The 19,767-nt window shown below is 29.3% G+C and overlaps 1 pseudogene; it reads right to left on the reverse strand.

Moving 5' to 3' along the window:
• Positions 1-14,176: 14,176 nt before the first annotated feature.
• Positions 14,177-19,256, reverse strand: LOC149513110 (uncharacterized; annotated as a pseudogene).
• Between the last annotated feature and the right edge of the window lie 511 nt (positions 19,257-19,767).

Here is a 19,767-nt window from a genome sequence, read left to right on the forward strand (position 1 = left end):
AAAAAAAAATTAAAAAAAGTAAAAAAATGAAAAACAAAATAATGACTCATCTGAAGCTGAAAACCTAAAAAAGGCGGCTTGGATGCGAAGAAGAGGCATCATTCCACAATACAGGGGTAAGTGTAGTTTGATGAACCCTGAAGGATCAAGGAAGTCATCTAATTTAGTTTTAGAAAAAAATCTGAGAATATTTTGTTCATGATTATCTTATGATCATCATTTGGGCACCTTTGTTTCAATTCAAATAGTTTGCTATACACTTGTTACCAGTCTAATAAATATGCTATTTTTCTTTTGGAAATAACACCTATCCATTCTTTTATTCTCATTTTTTTTTGTCTGCCATATGAATAGAAGAAATGTGTGATTACATTTTATTGGTCTTGGACTTAAAATGATGAAAAGAAAAACAAACATGAAAGATCTTAGCATTACATTTTAAAAAAAGTTGACAAAGGCAAATGAAAAAGGATGAGAAAAGCATAACAAGACATTGATGTTGCAGATTTTTGAAAAAGGAAAATATTGTGGTCAGATGTTAAGAACAGATTGGTCATATGAGAATTCAAATAAAAGAAGCAAAAAGTGAGAGATTTTGAAAACCTTTTTACTATAATGCATAATTTTGATTGCATTACATGCATTGCATTTAGAGCACACAATACATGCATCAATGAGAAGTTGTAACAAAGATAGAAAATTTCCATTTCTTAATGAAAAACAAGATTTTGATAAAGACAATGATCAAACAAAAGAATTCAAAAGAGAAAATTTACTTGTTCAAAGATGAGAACTCAAATTTAAAAACAGAAGAGAATTTTAAAGTTGTTGAGCCTCTACTGAGAGGAGCTTTTCCAATATGAAATTTTAAAGTTGTTGAGCCTCTGTTGATAGGAGCTTTTCCAAGATGAAATTTTAAAGTTGTTGAGCCTCTGCTGAGAGGAGCTTTTCCAATATGAGAATTTAAAGTTGTTGAGCTTCTACTGAGAGGAGCTTTTTCAAGAGAATTTTAAAGTTGTTGAGCCTCTACTGAGAGGAGCTTTTTCAAGATGAAATTTTAAAGTTGTTGAGCCTCTGCTGAGAAGAGCTTTTCCAAGATGAGATTTTAAAGTTATTGAGCCTCTACTGAGAGGAGCCTCTATTGAGATGAGCTTTTTCAAGAGATTTTTAAAGTTGTTGAGCCTCTGCTGAGAGGAGCTTTTTTAGATGAGATTTTTAAAGTTGTTGAGCCTCTACTGAGAAGAGGTTTTTCAAGATGAAATTTTAAAGTTGTTGAGCCTCTGTTGAGAGGAGCTTTTTTCAAGAGAATTTTAAAGTTGTTGAGCTTCTGCTGAGAGAAGCCTTTTAAACTTTCAAAAATATCAATTGAACCTCTGTTGAGAGAAGCTCTTTTCTATCGAACCAAAAATTTTTTTTTTTTCTTTCTTTCTCAATGTTTCATCTTTCCAAACAAAATGGTTGTTTGTTTGTCTTTGCTTTATTCCTGATTCACAAAAATAGGCAAAGAGGGGCAACTGTAAACACCATTTATTATTATTATTATTATTATTATTATTATTTATTTAATTTTTTTCTTTCTTTTCTTTCCGTTTTTGCGTTTGTCTTCTTCTCTTTTCTTCTTCTTTCTTTCTTCCTTTCTTTTTCCTTCTTCTTCATCTTTATCCGATTTAAATCTAGTGCATTAAATGCACAATCTTTAAAGTCCAAAATCACTGTCACTAGCTGCCAACGACCGATCGACAGGCCTCCAATCACGAACGGCAAGCGTGATTTTTCAGTTGAAAAATGGGATTCGAATCCCAAAAGATCTGAGATTTGAATCCCAACAAGCTCTATAAATAGAGCTTGTTATTTACAAATGGAGGACCAGGAGGTAGAACCGAAAAAGAATGAAAAAAGAAGAGAGCTTCTGTAAAAAACAAATTCTGTAAAAAACATAAAAAAAACAACAGTCCCCTGGAACGGGGAACCCATCGCCAGAAATGCTACCTTAAAAAAAAATGAGATCAGTTGATTCTATCCAAAAACAAAAAAAAAAGAAAAGAGACCGAAACTTTGAGCCCCGATCTACGTCGATCGAGGTTATTTCTGGTAAAAAAGACATCGGATCTGGAAAGATTGCGTCGAAGAGAACTTTTAGAAGAATTTTTACATTTTTCGGTAATAAAAAATCATCGACAGTGACTGTCAGCGGTGACCCAGACGGCAGCTGGCACGATGGCCGACGATCGGACATTGAGCTCTCCCTAGAGCTCTCTTCTTTTTTTTTTTGAAAAATAAAAAAAATGAACAAAAATTTTTTTTTCAGTTATTTATAGAAAACATTAAAAGCAAAATGACGTCGTTTTGAGCATAGGGCAAAAACGACACCGTTTTCGGCCAAAGAGGATCCGCGCGTCAACCCGCGACCCGACCCAGGGTTTGCGCACCCGACCCGTGACCCGTTACTCGTTTCTTTCATCAGCCTTGATCGGTCTGATTGGACCGAAACCAAACCGCCCAAATCGAACTGAATCGGTACTGAACCACCCAAATCGAGACAAACCGTCAGACCGAACTGTCGAACCGAACTGCGCATTGACTGGACCGTTGACCAGTCCGGTTCATGTAAAAAAAATTTTTTTTTTGAATTTTTCTTATTTTTATATATTATTTTATTAATATTTATGCATATTAAAATATTTATATTTTTTAGATTAAATGATGAAATATGTGGTTAAATTCATTTATAATTTTGTTAATTTTAAAATAAACTTTAAAAACAATAATATAAAAATAAATTTAATAATAATACTAAAGTAATAAAAAATGTAGGGAAAGAAAATTTTTATCCGACGATTAGATTCAAAGGTATTCCGAGTAGTGATGCCTACAAAATCTCTAGGTGAGAAGATTTTTTTTAAAATACTACCAGTGTATTGGAGTATTTATAAAAAAATTTTCAATACAGTAAAATTTTTTTTTAAAGTAATAAATAAAAATTGATTAATATAATAAAAATAAGTAATAAGAATGAGAAGAAAATAAATTTTATCCAATGATGGGATTCTAAAAGTATTTCGAGTAGAAATGCTTTAAGAAATCCTTAGGTGAGAAGATTTTTTTTTAAATATTACCAGTGTATTGAAATATTTATAGAAAAACTTCAATACAAATAAAATTCTTTTTTTTCTTCAAAATTAAATAATTAATTAAATAATTAATAAAATTTTTGAAAAAGAATAAAATGTGTGCATCAACATGTTATTATTTGCATTGCATACATGACATAAATTTTTTATGAAAAGTAAATTTGAGCCTCCGAATATGAGATTCTAAGGTATTTCGAGAAGCGATGCCGAAGAAATCTCTAGAAAAAGTTCTTCTAATGTTACCAACGTACTGAAACATTTTAAGAATTATTTCAATAAAAAGGTTTTAATTTATTTTTCTCGGGAATAAATTTTTTCTAATAAATTAAAAAAATCAAGAAAATTATTTTTCGAACACCGAAAATTGGACTATTTTTATCAAAATCAATGGATAACACGTAGTTAATTGGTACCGTTTTTAACGGGCATTGTGAGGGTGCTAATTTTCCCCACGCGTAACCAACTCTCGAACCTAGACTGTTTCGCAGACCGAAAAATTATCTTTTTAATAAATTTTAATTAATTTTAAGATTTCATTAAAAGGATATGTTTTAATAGGTGGCCAATCGCACCTAGCCAAAAAAGATTGGTGGTGACTTCGTTATTTTTTATTTCATTTCCAAATTGTTCGGGCGAACACAAAACCGTTACGACTAAAGATGTAGACAACCCAGTTAGGAATCAACACGCATTTTTTTTTTGAAAAAAATAAATAAGGCTCCTCTAAGCAAAGGCTCAACGATTTTGGAAAATAAATAATATTTCTTTAAACAGAGGCTAAATTACTTTGGAAAATAAATAATGCTCCTCTAAACAGAGGCCAAACAACTTTAAAAAATAAAAACTTCTTTAAGTAGAGCCTCAACAACTTTAAAAAATAAAATGCTCTTCTAAACAGAGGCATAACAACTTTTAAAAATAAAAAGCTCCTCTAAACAGAAGCACAACTTTTTAAAAATAAAAAGGCTCATCTAAATAGAAGAACAACAACTTTTGGAAAACAAAAGGCTCATTGACAATCCTGTCTAGAGGAGTCAGATTAAGTCTGATGGAAACTCAAAGATTCATAATTTGAGTTTGAAATTCAAAGGTTCAAATTCGTAAGAACCTTTTAGCTTCACAAGAATTCAATGAAATTTGATTCTCAAAATTTCATTTTCACAAGAATTTAATTTGCAAAATTTTAGGTATGTAAGAATTCAGATTTCGAAATTCACATTTATGAGATTCTCATCCAAAATTTAATTCAGGGATTCGCATGCAAATTATAAGGCTCACATAAAATTTAAATATTCTCATTTGAATTTTGGAGATTCACATCCAAAAGTTCAAAGCTTATTATTCGAGTTTAAAGGTTCACATTTGATAAATTTGGGGTTCAAATCCAAAAAGTTCAAAAGTTCACATTTAATAAATCTTAAAGTTTCACATCTAAAATCTTAAAGGTTCTCATTTGAGTTCTTCTTAAAGATTCTTATTTGGAAACTCAAAGATTCTCATTTGAAACCCAAAGATTCTAATTTAAGGCTCAAAAGTTCTCATTTGAAAAACTCAAAGATTCTAAAAAATTCTCATTTGAAACTTAAAGATTTTATTTAATACTCAAAGATTCTGATTTGAAAATGTTTTAAAAATTCTCATTTAAGACTCAAAGGTTCTCATTTGAAAGCATTTTAAAGGTTCTCATTTAAGACTCAAAGGTTCTTATTTGAAAACGTATTAAAGATTTTCATTTAAAACTCAAAGGTTTTTATTTGAAAATGTCTTAAAGATTCTCATTTAACACTCAAAAGTTTTCATTTGAAAATGTCTTAAAGATTCTCATTTGAAAGCATTTTAAAGATTCTCATTTAAGACTCAAAGGTTCTCATTTGAAAAAGTCTTAAAGATTCTCATTTAAGACTTAAAGGTTCTTATTTAAAAACCTCTTAAAGATTCTTATTCAAGAATTAGAGATTCTCATTTGAGGATTCAAGATTTTATTAAAATATTCAAAAATTCTTTTTCAGATGACTTTTAAACTTTTATCAAAGTCTAAATTTTGTATGTACTGAATGTCATGATCAATTATGCAAATACTTTTTTAATGATACAAATGCAACAATCTAGATTCTCACAATACTACAAATGTCATATTCTTAACCATGAGTTAAATATTTACTACATAATGCAAGTGTATAGCCAAACCAATGTTTCAAATATTCTTCAAACAATAATGCAAATGTAATGCATGTAATGTGGATGTCCATGTCATGAAATTCTAATTAATTATGGTAATATGGTTCTCAAGAATCCATCATTTCTCATTTTCCTTTTACAACTTTTCAGCATTTTAGAACAAGTTTCGTCAATTAATGTTTGACTATAATTCACAGGCTGTTTAGCACTAGCAATTTCAGAATAAATTTTGTCCATTGCCCTATATCATTTAATCATAACTCATAGGCTTGTCAGTATTAACCATTCTAGAATGAATTTAGTTCACTGATCCTCATCATTTAATCACTATTGACAGGCTTCCAGCACTAGCCATTCCAAAATAAATTTCATCCACTGATCCTCATTATTTGATCACCTCTCACAAATTATGTCAACCAATCCATCACCATATTCATTACTTGGTCACACTATGTGTCATTTCAAATCATCTTCTCAAGTTTTTATTTTTTTTACCCCTTATCATCCTGGATTTCTTTTCAAAAGAATGCAAGAATCTTTTACGCACATTATCATTCATTCATCTTCATTTCAAGTTTTGACAACTATAATGTAATCATACATTTTCTCGATTCATTCTAGAAATGTAAGAATAGAAAAGCATAAGGTGAATTGAAAGAAAGATAATCAATAAGAAATGAGTCTGATATAAAATAAATGGGCAAAGGAACAAATTCAAAGATGTCTTTGGGAATGGTATTGAATGGTGTGATAATTTCTAATCAATGAATACTTAGACAATTTTTAACATTAATCTGAAATTTTTTTTCAAAAACTCATTCAATTGACTATTGAAATCATTTTGAGCTCATTGAACTTTGCCTCAGCTTTGAGAAATCTTCAAATGTCTTTGACCTTTTCATCCACGTGAACTATTTATCCAACTCCAAACTCAAAGATTTTTCTACCCAAATCGCCATTTCATGTTTTCAATTTGAGTCTTTCTTTTCTCTCATTTTTTTCCTTTTTTTTCATTTTTCATTTTTTATTTTTTATTTTTTTTTCATTTTTATTTTTTCATTCTTTTCTCTTTTTTTCATCCATTAGCGATATCTTTCACACATCAATCTCTAGAGCAACGTAGCATAATTTCGTTATTCCATCATAAGCATGCCTTAGCCCAACATATGATCATTCAATTCGAGCACTCACATTTGATCCAAGTGGACTTTTAAAGGTTGGTATGTAGGCTATGGTGAGGGATCATGAGAGAAATTGATAAAATAGGCTCAAAAAATATTTAAAAGGTTTAAAATCGAATAATCATTTCTCATCACTTGATGCAACTTGGCATTTTGCCCCACATCATTTCACTACTTTTTTTTTTCATCTCATTCCTCATAAAAGTACTCACATTACTTTGTCCCAAATCATATGTAGTATTTATTTCTCTTTTTTTTTCTTTCTCTTTTGTTTTGCCTTTTTTTCTTTTTGCTTTTTTTTCTTTTTTGTATCTTTAAGAACTTTTGTGAAATTTTACCTTTTTTTTTCAAAAATTATCCCTCAGTACTAGGGTTCTTTAAAAAAAAAAAAATCATAATAGGCTCAAAAGGGGTAGCAATGAATGATTTTTTGAATGGTAAAAGAAATTTGGCCATTTTTCATCTCAAATATGAATGCTTTCCTTGAACATCATTTATTGAATAAAAATAAGCTCTTGGATCTTTATAAAAGATTACATATCTTCAAGACATATCTATTTCACATCTGATAGTAGCTGAGTTTTTTTTTCTTAAATAGTCTCCTCTGATCAATGTAATGAGTTCTCAAAATTAAATCCCAAAATTATTGCTATCATTGTCTAAACATCCACCATTTGAAATTTGATAATGGGAATGAAAAGTTGTGAAAGGCAACAAAGCATGGAACAATGGTTGAATGAAAAAAAAATGTAATGAAATGCATTGTCCTTGCTTTTTATTAAAATGATAACAACTGAAATCCTATTGCATAAAAGAGATCTTAACATTATTCTAAAAAAAATCCTAAAAGAATAAATAACTTCCAATCAGCCTTAACATCATTCTTTAAAATTATGCCTCTGTGTAATCAAGTGAAAGATTTTTATTGATATCTTACCCCCTGATTCATCGAAGCTCACTAAGCCTTTTCAGATTAAATTTTGCACTTTATGTTTGAAAGTAGGGCAGGTTTCAATAGAATGATCCACATTCTCATTATGATAATCACGCGTTGCATTAGCATCATACAACTTTGGATAGGGTGGCTTTAATAGTTTTAGAATAACTGAAGATACCAAGTTGTTCTTGACCAGTTCTAGGAATAACTTAGTATAGGTCATGGAGATAGGGTTGATGTGCGCTCTTTCTTGGTTATCTCGAGATCTCCTTAAACCACTTGCTTGGTTGTTAGGCTTTGAAGCTAATGCAGGTACTTGAAAAATTGATTGGTAGGTTGAGGGGTAAACTGATTGTGGATATGGTTGGTAAGGGTAAGGTGAGATATTGTTTATAGTATGATAGTATGGAGAGTAACCTTATGGTGGATAAGGTTGATATCCCTTAAACTGTCTGTCAAAGTTCACGGGTTGAGCTTCAGTCTCTTTCTTCTCTGGCACCTTCTTGGTTTTTCCTTCTTTCAACTTACCATTTTAATGGCATTCTCAATAATTTCACCTGAGATCACCATATCGATGAAATTTTTTGTTGCATTCTCTATTATCTTTTCATAATAGAAAGATTTCAAAATACTGATAAACAACACTGTGGGTTTTTTTTTAGTCAAAGGAGGCTGCACTTGATAAGCTACGTCTCTCAACCTCTGGGCATATTCCTTGAAGGATTCAGTTGCTTTTTTTTCCATATTTTACAAAAAAATACTATTAAGGGCTAAATCTATAATATGCCGGTATTGATTAATAAAGTCATGAGCCATATCACTTTAAGATCAAATATGGGTCTTATTTAATTGGACATACCAACTAACAGTAGAGCTTGTAAGGCTATCTTATAATACATGCATCAATAGCTTCTTATTATTAGTATGGGTAGTCATTTTTTGATAGTATATGGTAATGTAAGTTTTTGGACACTTTGTACCATCATACCTCTTGAACTCTGACATTTTGAATTTTGAAGGAATAACCACATCGAGGACCAGACAGAGCCCAGCAGCATCCACTGAACCATAAAAACTAATTCTTTCTACTGATCTCAACCTTTTCTCTAACAAGTTCATCTTTTGTTCAGCTTTTAAGGCTTTTAAAGTCTTTTTTTTAGGCCTTAGTTTTTTTTTCTCTTATAGATCATCCAAATTAAGAACTGGTATTGGTTTTACTACCTTTTCAGTAAAGATAAAATTTACATAATTCTGGTACTATTCCAATTTTGAAGCTGATGATATTCTGGGGTATGTGTACCTTATAAGATAGGTGAACTACTATAGTAGTGGGCCTTGTACAGGTTGGGCTTGATGTGGCCCAAAATCAAGAGGAAATAAAGGATCAGTCACCTCTTGTGATGGATGATTATGTTGACTAGTATTTTTTTCTACATTCTTTCCCTTATTTAACTTATTTAAAGCCTCAAGAATCCTATTCAATTCCCATTTAATCTTTTCTTGGGCTTTTTTTTATCCTTTTGAGATAATTGAAATTTTTTTATTCCATTTGTTTAGCTCGAGCTCTTGTATTATATTGGTAAGTGAAGTTCTTGCTTGGTGGAGCTATCCTTGAACTTTGAGTACCACAATTATGATCAGAAATGATATGCTATGTTTTATGTTTGGTATATTGATGCATAAATGAAATGTAAATTTTCATGGATGAAATCTAATATGAAAATGATACAGATGTATATGACAATGAAAATGATACATGACATGATAATGCAAATGCATAGAGTCAAACAAAATGGATATATAAGAAAATTATTCCTTCTTGTGTCTTAATTTCGAGTTACATCTATCACCAGGTAAGAAGGGCTTTATCTTATAAGTGGCCTCTTATGTGTAAACTATATGTAGGGTTAGGTGACTTTGATCACTAACAGTTCTCAAACTGTTCCTTACATCCTTATTCATCACAGACTAGTAAGGCATTTCAATATTCACCCACCACAGGCTACCAATGAAAAGGATTCAATTTGAGTGAAAGTATTTCACTAGTCATTACAGAGATTATCATTTCACGAGAGCGTAGATACTTTACTCCCTCCTAAGAGGGATGAAGCCCGAGTATAAAACTTATGTAATGTAAATGCATGTGATAGCATGTGTAAAAGAACATATAGGTTTCATGCCCCAAAAATAAAAGACAAAAACATTAGTAAAAAAATAATACAAATCATTACAATTTAAAACTATTAGACCATAGGACAAGAAAATTTTAAAAAATTATGGCTTGACTTTCTAACATCCCTAGTGGAGTCACCAAACTATCATAATATATAGATTCGTAAATCTATAACTAGACTTAACAAATGGATGGAGTTACCACCAATCTTTTTACTAGCTATGATTGGCCACCTAAGGAATTTATCCTTTTAAGGAGCTCTTACGCTTAACTAATGGTCCCTAAAAGAATAGGTTTGGGTTCACACACCAGAACATGGTTCAAGAGTTCGATTACATGTGGAGAAGATTATAGCACCCCCACATGCCCATCCAAAAGATGGTATCATTTTATTTTAAATTTATCCTTAGGTCTTGAGTCTAATGGTTTTAAATTTTTATGTTGAAATATTGAAAATAATTTATAAAATTCTTCCATCAATTTGGTAGAATTTTTAAAAATATTTTTTCATCTCAAAAGTATTCAAGGATCTCATTTGTTTCCTTGAAGAGACTCCGTCATCGAAAAAAGATTTATTTATTATTTTTTTTGTTGAAAATATATCTAATTATTCCACCATTTTGGTCAAATTAGAATTATTTTCTTTTTTTTTTAATTTTTAAATTTTTCATCATTTGAGCCTATTTAGAAATTCTCTTTTTTTTGTTGGATTTCTAAATTTTTCACCATTAGGGCCTATTTAGAAATTCTCTCTTTTTTTGTTGGATTTCTAAATTTTCTATCATTTGGGTCAATTTAGAAATATTTTCTTGTTATTTATTTTTTTGTCTTCAAAAGGAAAATAATATGACAATTATTTTTTATTAAAATTTCATTTAAATTCTTCCACCATTTGGGATTAATTTAAAGAAATTTCTCACATAGAGATTTCTTAAGAATTTACCATTTGAAATTTCTAAGAATCTCATCATTGGATAATTATCAAATATTTTTAACCAAATTTGGAAAAGAATACAATTATTTTTATTGAAATTTTATCTAAATTATTTCAACATTTAGGACAAATTTAGAGAAAATTTCTCACCTAGAGATTTCTTAGAAATTTACCATTTAAAATTTCTAAGAATCTCATCCTTAGGTAATTTGTACTTAATTCCAAAATTTTTATCAATATTTTTATTTATTTTTTATTTTTTTTATTTTTTTGTTTTGAAAATAAATTTTAATATTGTTATTAAAACTTTATCTAAATTATTCTACCATTAGGGATAAATTTAGACAAAATTTCTCACATAGGAATTTTATAAAAATTTACCATTTGAAATTTTTATAAATTCCATCATTGGATAATTAATATTTATTCCTAAAATTTATTTTATTTTTTATTTTTTTATTTTTATTTTTTTAAAATTTAATAATACAAAAATACTCAAAAAAATAAAATAAAGTGAAAAAAACCCAAAACATGAGGTGGCTTGGCTCTAAAGGCTACAGCATAGCTCGATTGCAGGAAGAAAAGTTGGAATGGCTTAAAAAGTGGCTTTGCTTGGCTTGGCTTGAAACAAAGACTAGAAAAAGTCGTCGGAATCTGAGAATCTTCCTAATTTTTTTCAAAAAAAAAATTTAAAACCCCAAAAAATCTTCGAAAAATTTTCTTAACTACTTTTTCTGATTTTTGCCTCTCTCCCTAATTTTTTTGTGTGTTTGTATGATCTATGTGGGCATGTATTTATAGGATTTTAAATCCGAAAACTCCAATCTAGAAAGGAATCCCAATTTTCTTTGAATTCCAACATTAAACCTAACTCCAACTTTACAAATCGGTTCCAACAATTTCACATAAACTCAACTACCTATTTTTTTTTTATTAACAAAATTAACTCAAGTAGAACTCCAAACAGATTAGGGTGTCTACATGGTTTATTTATTATTTATAAATATATTTATTTATAAATATTCGTGAACATATTCATTTAATATTCATGAATAAGCTTATTTAACTTAATTAAACTGAATATAAATCGAATGTGACCATTCTATCATTTAAACGAATCAAATATAAACAAATAAAATAATTTTTTAATGAACACAAATCGAATCCGCACACCTCTAAATATAAATGAACAAATCACAAATATACTTTCATTAATTCATATTCAATTTATTTACAATCCTAAAGATAATAACATCCCATATTCCTAAATTTCACTTAGATTCTATTTTGATCTTAATTTTAAAAATGTTCCTAAATCTTCTTAATTACTTAAAGTTATTTAATTTTTATTTTTTTCTATGAAATCATTATCCATAAATACAATCTGCCGTCATATGAATAGTGTCAATAGATATCTTATTTGACATTGAGAAAGGCTAAAATAAATTTTCATTCAAATTTTAAGAATCAAATAAGTTATTATCTTAAACTTTTTTATATTTCAAATATATTTATAAAAAATTAAATTTAAAAAATATAGTTATATTTTTATATTGCTATAATTTATTAGTTAAATATTTTTAATTAAAATATATTATAAAAATTAAAGTTAAGTTAAAAAATTTTAAAATCCTTTTAAAATATTTCATACCATTTTTTAAAAATTAAGCAAAAATTTTTATATCATTTAAAAATTAAATAACAACTTCATACATTTTTAAATATTAAGTAAAAATTTTCATATCATTTAATAAAATCAATATATTAATCTATTCATAATTTTTTCTATTGAAAAAATTATTTTGAATCCATTCTTTATTAAAATTTTATACTTGAAAAAAAAATTTACAATTAGAATGGCTCTTACCACGATTAGATAAAGGGAATAAATTGGATTATTAAAAGCAATATTTTTTATTTTACATAAATATAAAATTTTTTATAAAAATAGATTTAAAATAGAGTTTTTGGAAAGAAAATAGATTTTTTAATAGATTAATAAATCTATTTTTTTAAATGATATAGAAATTTGTATTTAAAATTTTAAAACAATAAAGAGTTTTTATTTAATTTGTTAAATCGATATAAAGTTTTTTATTTTTTTTAAGTTTTTAAAATGAAATGAAAATTTTTTAAAATTTTTTTTAATTTTTTAAAATTCATTTTAATTAAAAATATTTTTTAACTGATAAATCATATCATAATAAAAAAACTATTTTAAATTATAATATTTTTCAAATATAAAAAATCAATTTTTTATTTAATTGTTTTTATTTTCTTTTTTTCTTCTTGATTATATAAATTTTATAAAGTATATTTAAAAAAAAAGAAATGAAAGTTATATAATATTTTAATAGAAAATATAGATTTTTTATAGAAAATAAAAGTTTCTATTATGATTTATAAGTAAAATAATATTTGTAACAAGAAATATATTTTTTTGTTTTTAAAATGATATGAATTTTTTAAAATATATATATTGAATATTGTAACTTAATTTTAATTTTTGAAATCTATTATTTATTGAAAACAAAAAATATTTAACTAATAAACTAGATTACAACAAAATATAAAACATTATTTTAAAATTTAACATTCTATAAAATATATCTGTAATATAAAAAATTCAATATATAAAATCCTTGATCCCTAAACTTTGAATAAAATTTTATTTTGATCCCTCTAACTCTTACATGAGATACCAATTGAAGTTATCTACCTAATGTTAGTTGGTATTTACCGCTAATTTACATAATTTCATAACTAGAATGACCAAAATTAAATAATTTTAGGTAATTGAGATTCAATTAAAGTTTTTTAGAAATTAAAATTTAAAGTATAATTTAACTCAAAATTTAAAGATCACGAATATTATTAACTCGTGTGGTTGGCCAAAAGTATTACTTATATTTAATAAATATTTATATTTATGAACTATAATAAATTTATAATCTATACGATATATAAAAACAACCCCTATTTGCATTGATAAAGACAAGTAATCAATATCAATACCTATTAATTTAAACGATAAAAAATTCTATTTTTCTTAAATAAAGTTTCAATTTTGAGAGATAAAAAAAAAAAAAAACAAGTAATCAATGTCTAAAAAATGAATTGAAGTGACAATTAGGGAAGATAATTTCCTTCCCCACTCCGGTTCAATCTTTTTCGCTATTTTCTTTTTGCAAGTAAATGCTCTTTGGTACCCATAACTCACCAACTTTGACTTTCTCATGTCAATAGCCCAACCGAGGCCCCGCCGATGATTTCCTTCAGCAAATTCTTCAATTCTTTAGCTTCACGACAACTGAGACGAGCTTAGCAGAAGCCAAGGGTGGCTTGGCTGGAACCACTGCTGCGGCTAGAGTGCCAATGATGCTACAGCTCAGCTCTGGTGATGGTGCCAAACATCTCGGTGCATTTGGTAGCGGGGGAGTTGGTGCATTTCACGAACAGATTCTTCGTATGAACTTTTCCTCTTCATTTTTTAGCTGTTAGTTTTTTCCTTTCTATTGCTAGTATTGTCAAAGTTATTGCAGCAATAAAATTTGGGTTTTGAAATTCTATCTAACTTAGTTGATTGATTTTTTATTTTTTTAGTTGTTTCTTTGTTTTCTTTTCCTTTCTAAGCTGGTATTGTCAAATCAGTTTGATACATGCAAGGGCCTTGAAATCCTGGCATTTCCTCATAGGTGTACCTTCAATTGGAATAGCATCATCAACAAAGGGCTCCAGAGAAAAGAAGGGCTTAACAGCAACAGCCGAATTACCCATGTTCTTTTCCGTCAATGAAGAGCTCTTAGTAATCATCTCTTCCTTCGGATTCACTCTATCCATATAGGAACAGATGCTTAAGGGCAACTTCTTTAGCTTCACTCTTCCCCTCTTTTTACTAGGAGAATATGCATCTTCACAAGCTTTTTCTTTCGAATTGCTTGATTCTGCTTCACCATTATCCAATTCTGACTACCCAAATTTTTCGTATTTGGCCTCCTTTGCCTCTGCTTTAACAGACTTCTTAATAGAGTCATCATAATCAATTTAGCCTGTTACTATGCCTCCATTGCATGTAGAAGAGGGGCTTTCTCCCAACACAATACCTCCGTCGGAATCCATTGTTTTCTCAAAAGTTGGCAAGCTTTTAGGCCTTTCATGCTTATTATCTCTCCATTCAGATAATAGTGAATTCTTTGAGTTCCTTGGAGAACTGTTGATTGCCTAGTGCAATATACGGGCTAACTCTTCATCCGTCCTAGAATTCTCAATTGGTTGGTGTTTTTCAGAGAAGAAATTCAAGCATTTGCAGCCCTTGTTGGGAAGAAGGGAGATGAGAGACCAACAATGAAAAAGGTAGCCTCTAAGCACTACTTTTCTCTAAGAAAAAAACAAAGTGGTTTTACTTTTTTATCTTACTTATGGTTATTATCCATTATTGAGAAGATTGAAGGACTTGAAAGAATTAAATAAAATGAAATTATATATTCTGGTGCTTCATTTTTTACATTATAGTTTTCTTTCATAAAACTTGCTTTGACTAAAAACTTGTCGTTCTTGTTGAGTTTGGCCTGTACCAGTTTCAGTTTCCTTCTAGAAAACTTTTAAGATGCTCCAGTCACCATTGCTGCATGTTTGCATTGAATCCAAGTAGCTGCTTAGATGTTGGAAAGACTTAGAAGGCACTTTGTGGTCAGTGGAAGTCCTTTCCCTCCTTATCTTTATACTCTTTTTTTTTTCTGCTTTTCCTAATTTACAAGAAAAATTTTCAAGTCCCTACTCAAATTTTGCAATCAACACGCAAAAATATTAAGCCCACACGTTAACCATGTGCACAATTCAAAATCTGTTGAAGTCTCCATTGTTGTTTTGATGGAGTAGTGCATCACAAAAGCATATTAAAAAGTTTTCTGAAGAAAGCAGGAAACCAGCAATGGGGCCTTAATTAACCAAAGGTTTTAGATTATCTATTTATTTATTTATGAATTATATGATAAGGTTATATTAATCTGCGACAGAGAGAAATAGGAAAGCGTAGGGCAAGAAAAAGAGAAGAGTTACCCTTAAAATTATATCTTTTTTTTCTAGGAATGTTGATGGTACTGCCATGATTTTGTAGGACAAGTAATTGTCACGTTTAGGGTCTTTTTTAAAATTATCCATAAGAAGTGAAGAATAGTTTGGCTATCATGAGAGGTGAAGTGAGAGTTTTCAAAGATATTCTCTATGTTTTTTTCTGACGGGTAAAGTTTTTCACCAGTAAAAATGAAACTGATATTGGAAAAGATAAAAAGGAAAATCATCACTATAAATTTGTTTTGTCTCTTCATTAATTTTATACTAATATTGAAATCTTTACCAAGATGAATTCAAAAAGCTCAAGATGCTAGATGAGTGGATTCCATTAAGCCTAATTTGTTCTTGGTTTTCTTTTCTATTAGATGTATGGTACCAATCACTTATATTAGTTTTGATTATGAAATCATAAATTTAAAGTTTATTTTCATCCAATATAGAATCATTTTACCAATGGCTATGTGATTCATCGATAAATATTATACTTTTGTTTCAATTATAATCATGTTAAAATGCTGTCCTCTAATGAAGGTGAAGGTGATTTTCCTTTTCATTTTCATGCTGTTGGTGCTATTAAAGGTCTCATATTGGTAAACTTAGTTGGATTTGAGCCTCAGCCAAGTGTAAGGTTCTTCTACTCTAGCTAATGATTGATCATTATATATCACTGAATCATTGTAGCCATTTTCTGTTTTCAGTTTATTTTGTTTTGTCAAAGTGCCAACCAAAGGATTGTATTTGAGCTTTTCTGTAAAAAGGCATGATTTCTATCATTGCAGCCATGCTCCAATAGTGTACAATGTAGCTAAAAATGTCTTTCTGTAAGAGTTTCTCTTATTTATCGATTGGCAAACACATGGGAATTATGGGATAGACTTTGGATTTTATTTTATTTTTCCTCAGGATTTAACTCTTTTAATTTTAGCATTCATATTATTTTTGTGATTTATTTTTGTAATTTGTAGTTCACAATAAGTTATTAATATATGCTACACCATTAGTTAGAGGTAGAAGAATTCTCGCCAAAAACATTGAAGTTTAGGTATGGATATTTTATGTTTAACTTTGCTCTAGTTTCTAGCTGCATATTCCTCATTTCTTACATGAGCTCCCATTGTTTTTTACAATTAATAGAGAATTCTTGATATTATTTATTTTTTGTTACATGAGTTGTTTGATGTTCATTTCTTTGACACCGTAGAATTTATTAAAAACTAGTTTTAATCTCGTGTGATGGGAATACATACTATTGTGATAAAAAAATTTTTAAATAATACATAATTATAATGAGTTTTATCTTATATAAATATATAAAAAAACAAAATTTTTAGCAAAAAAGGTAATCATCTTATGTGGATAATATAATATTTTGAGATATAGACATTTTAAAAAAATTGATATGTGTCTTTAATTAATTTATATTTTAAAATTATATAAAAAAATTTAATTTTAAATATCTTCTTTTCATATTTGCATATCCAATTGAATGGTTCTTTTTAAATTAAATATCTTATTTTCATAACCATTTTAAAACTTAAGTAAAAATGAAAAAGATGCATAATTTTTGAACATGTGAACTTATTAAATGGTACATATCAATTGCCATTAATTAAAAAAATAGTGTATTTAAATAGATTTATTATCGATTCACTATTTGATTAGCACTCAAACAAAAACTTTTATAATTTGAAAAAAATAAAATAAATACAATTTTATTGTTGTCTTTCTTCAACGCATTTGACATAATATTAAATGACCAATACTTCCAATTTACTTATGGGTCAACTATTTCAATTTACATTTTACCTTAAGTAATTACTTCAAATCTCAATAGGACTATAACATTTAGAATCATATAGCATTACGATAATATAAAGAAGTTTGAAAGTGAATCCAGCCAAATTCTTAGACCATTTATATCAACATTCCAATTTAGATAAACTATGTGCTAATGTATTTGCTCTACTCCTCACATGCTGAAAGCTCCAAAGTAACATAACTCTGGCAAATTCAACGGTATCATGCTCTATTTCACCCCGTTTAAAAGGGTAGCATGTAATTTCGAAAGCAATTGCTCTCATTTTTGCGTGAAGAAAAATTGTCACATGATTAGTTTTAGTGACTACATTTAAATGAACCTTCCCTTATGTGTCTTACATCATCACTCACTATCTAGTCATTTTATTGTTTTCATAAAAAAAACTACATCAACATTAATTTAAGAATTTTTGTAAGTGAGGGCATCCAATTGATTTCATTCACTTTATTCCCATAGATAACTCTATAATCTTCTATTACCTTACGAAAATATTACACATCCTACTCACTAACCTAGTCATCCTTTTAAAAATAATAATGAGTAATATCAACAAAGGGGCACAATCTAGACCCTTTAAATGGCAACCTTGAAGAATCACTTCCATTGCCAAATTTACTACTTTGACCACCAAAACCAGAACCACAATTCCAAGAATGAATGATTATATATTTATATAAGATTTCCACAACTTAAATAAAACATAATAAAATAGTTGACATAATCGAAATAAGTATCATAAACATATATAAGACTAAATTAAATAATAAAAAATACAAATAGCACCTAAGGAAATAAGTAACAAATAAATGAAGCAAATAAAGAATAAAAGAATAAAAAATAAAAGAATTAGAGAACTAGCAAACTTTCAAAGCCAATACTTAGAGCAAACCTATTTATAATGTTAAAGTTGGATATCTAAAATTAGGAATTTAATTTAATTAAGAGTGATTTAAGGTAAATTGAATTATAATTTATTTATTTATAGAATTAAAAATGAATATTTACAAAACATACAATTTTGACTTTTAATTCAATTCATAATAGAGAAAGAAATTGTGCTTAAAAGTAAATAGAAATTACCAAAAATAAATATGATATATATGGTTTTGAATTTAGATTAATTGAAAAGAATTAAATTGAAAGTAATACATATGGACTTCGAAATACAATATTGAGCCTTAAAATTAGGAATTACTAGAAGACAATTCAAGTGATGATTGATATTGATTCAATTAAATGCTTGAATTTAAATTAATTATTATGTATTAAAATAAGTATACATGTAAAAAATATAAGATAGTCCACGTGTCAATAAGTTAGGCCATCCACCTCTAGCACCTCTAGGACTATGCGTGTAAAGTTAGGGTGTCTAGCACCTCTATAGCTCCAAACTAGAATGGACATTGGATGAGAATTGGGTGTTGGGGAAGGTTCAGCAACAATCGGGGTTTCCATCAAGTAGGTCATTAGGTTTGGGTTCATTACTGCAATCTCCATCCAAGGGAAGACCTCGATCTTGTGTACTAGTGTGTCTGGGTCCTGCGTCAGAAGCAGGCTTACAAAAACCTTGAATTGGTTGATGAAACTGCTGATGGCTATCTGCAGCACTGATAAGGTGGTACTGGTAAGGTGTATCTCTAGAGGTCTGCTCCCAGTGTGATCTGTGGGACGGTTAACGGCCAAGGTGACATGGTGAGTGGTTCCCTGAGTATGCTGTGAGGTGAAGTGTTCAGAGCCTGAAATAAGGTTAAGTTTGGTGTTAGCAATGGTTGCACTGGTGGCAATAAGATTAGCTTCAGCGCAAAAAGCCATACAGATGTTTGCACCCATGTTGTGGCTCGGTTCGGTTGGGGGGCCTTGTTGGTTGCAGTTTCTGGGTGAAACTGAGCGCTTGAATCTCCCACTAATTCTGCATCTTCAGGGCTCTTCTTAGCGGGTCTCGATTCTGGCCTAGAGAGACCAAAGGAGAATGTGGTTGAGGAGGAGGATTGGGGCCTCCCATGAATGAGGATCTAAGTCTTTCCCGTCTGGCTTGATGCTCTAGGATACGCGCATCCTTTTGCTTGCATTCAGATTGCGATATTCCGGCCTTTGGAAACGTTAATGGGTCCAACGTCCTGTCATGGGTCGGGTTTGAGGGTTGGTGGTGGGAGGGTGAATCGGCTTTGGATGAAAGAGGTGAGTGGTGAGAAGTGGGTATGGTAGGTTGGTCAATAGGAAAGGAGGAAGAAGAAGGACGCGAAGGAACATGTATGGTTTGCATGGAAATGGAAACCTGGGAGTGAGGCTTGAGGGTTGGTGGAGAAAAGTTGCCTCCAGAAGGGGTGGACATAGAGTTACG

The sequence above is a fragment of the Durio zibethinus genome, chromosome 20 (assembly GCF_047325235.1).
Source record: "Durio zibethinus cultivar Kanyao isolate XHJ-2024 chromosome 20, ASM4732523v1, whole genome shotgun sequence".
NCBI classification, from domain to species: Eukaryota; Viridiplantae; Streptophyta; class Magnoliopsida; order Malvales; family Malvaceae; genus Durio; species Durio zibethinus.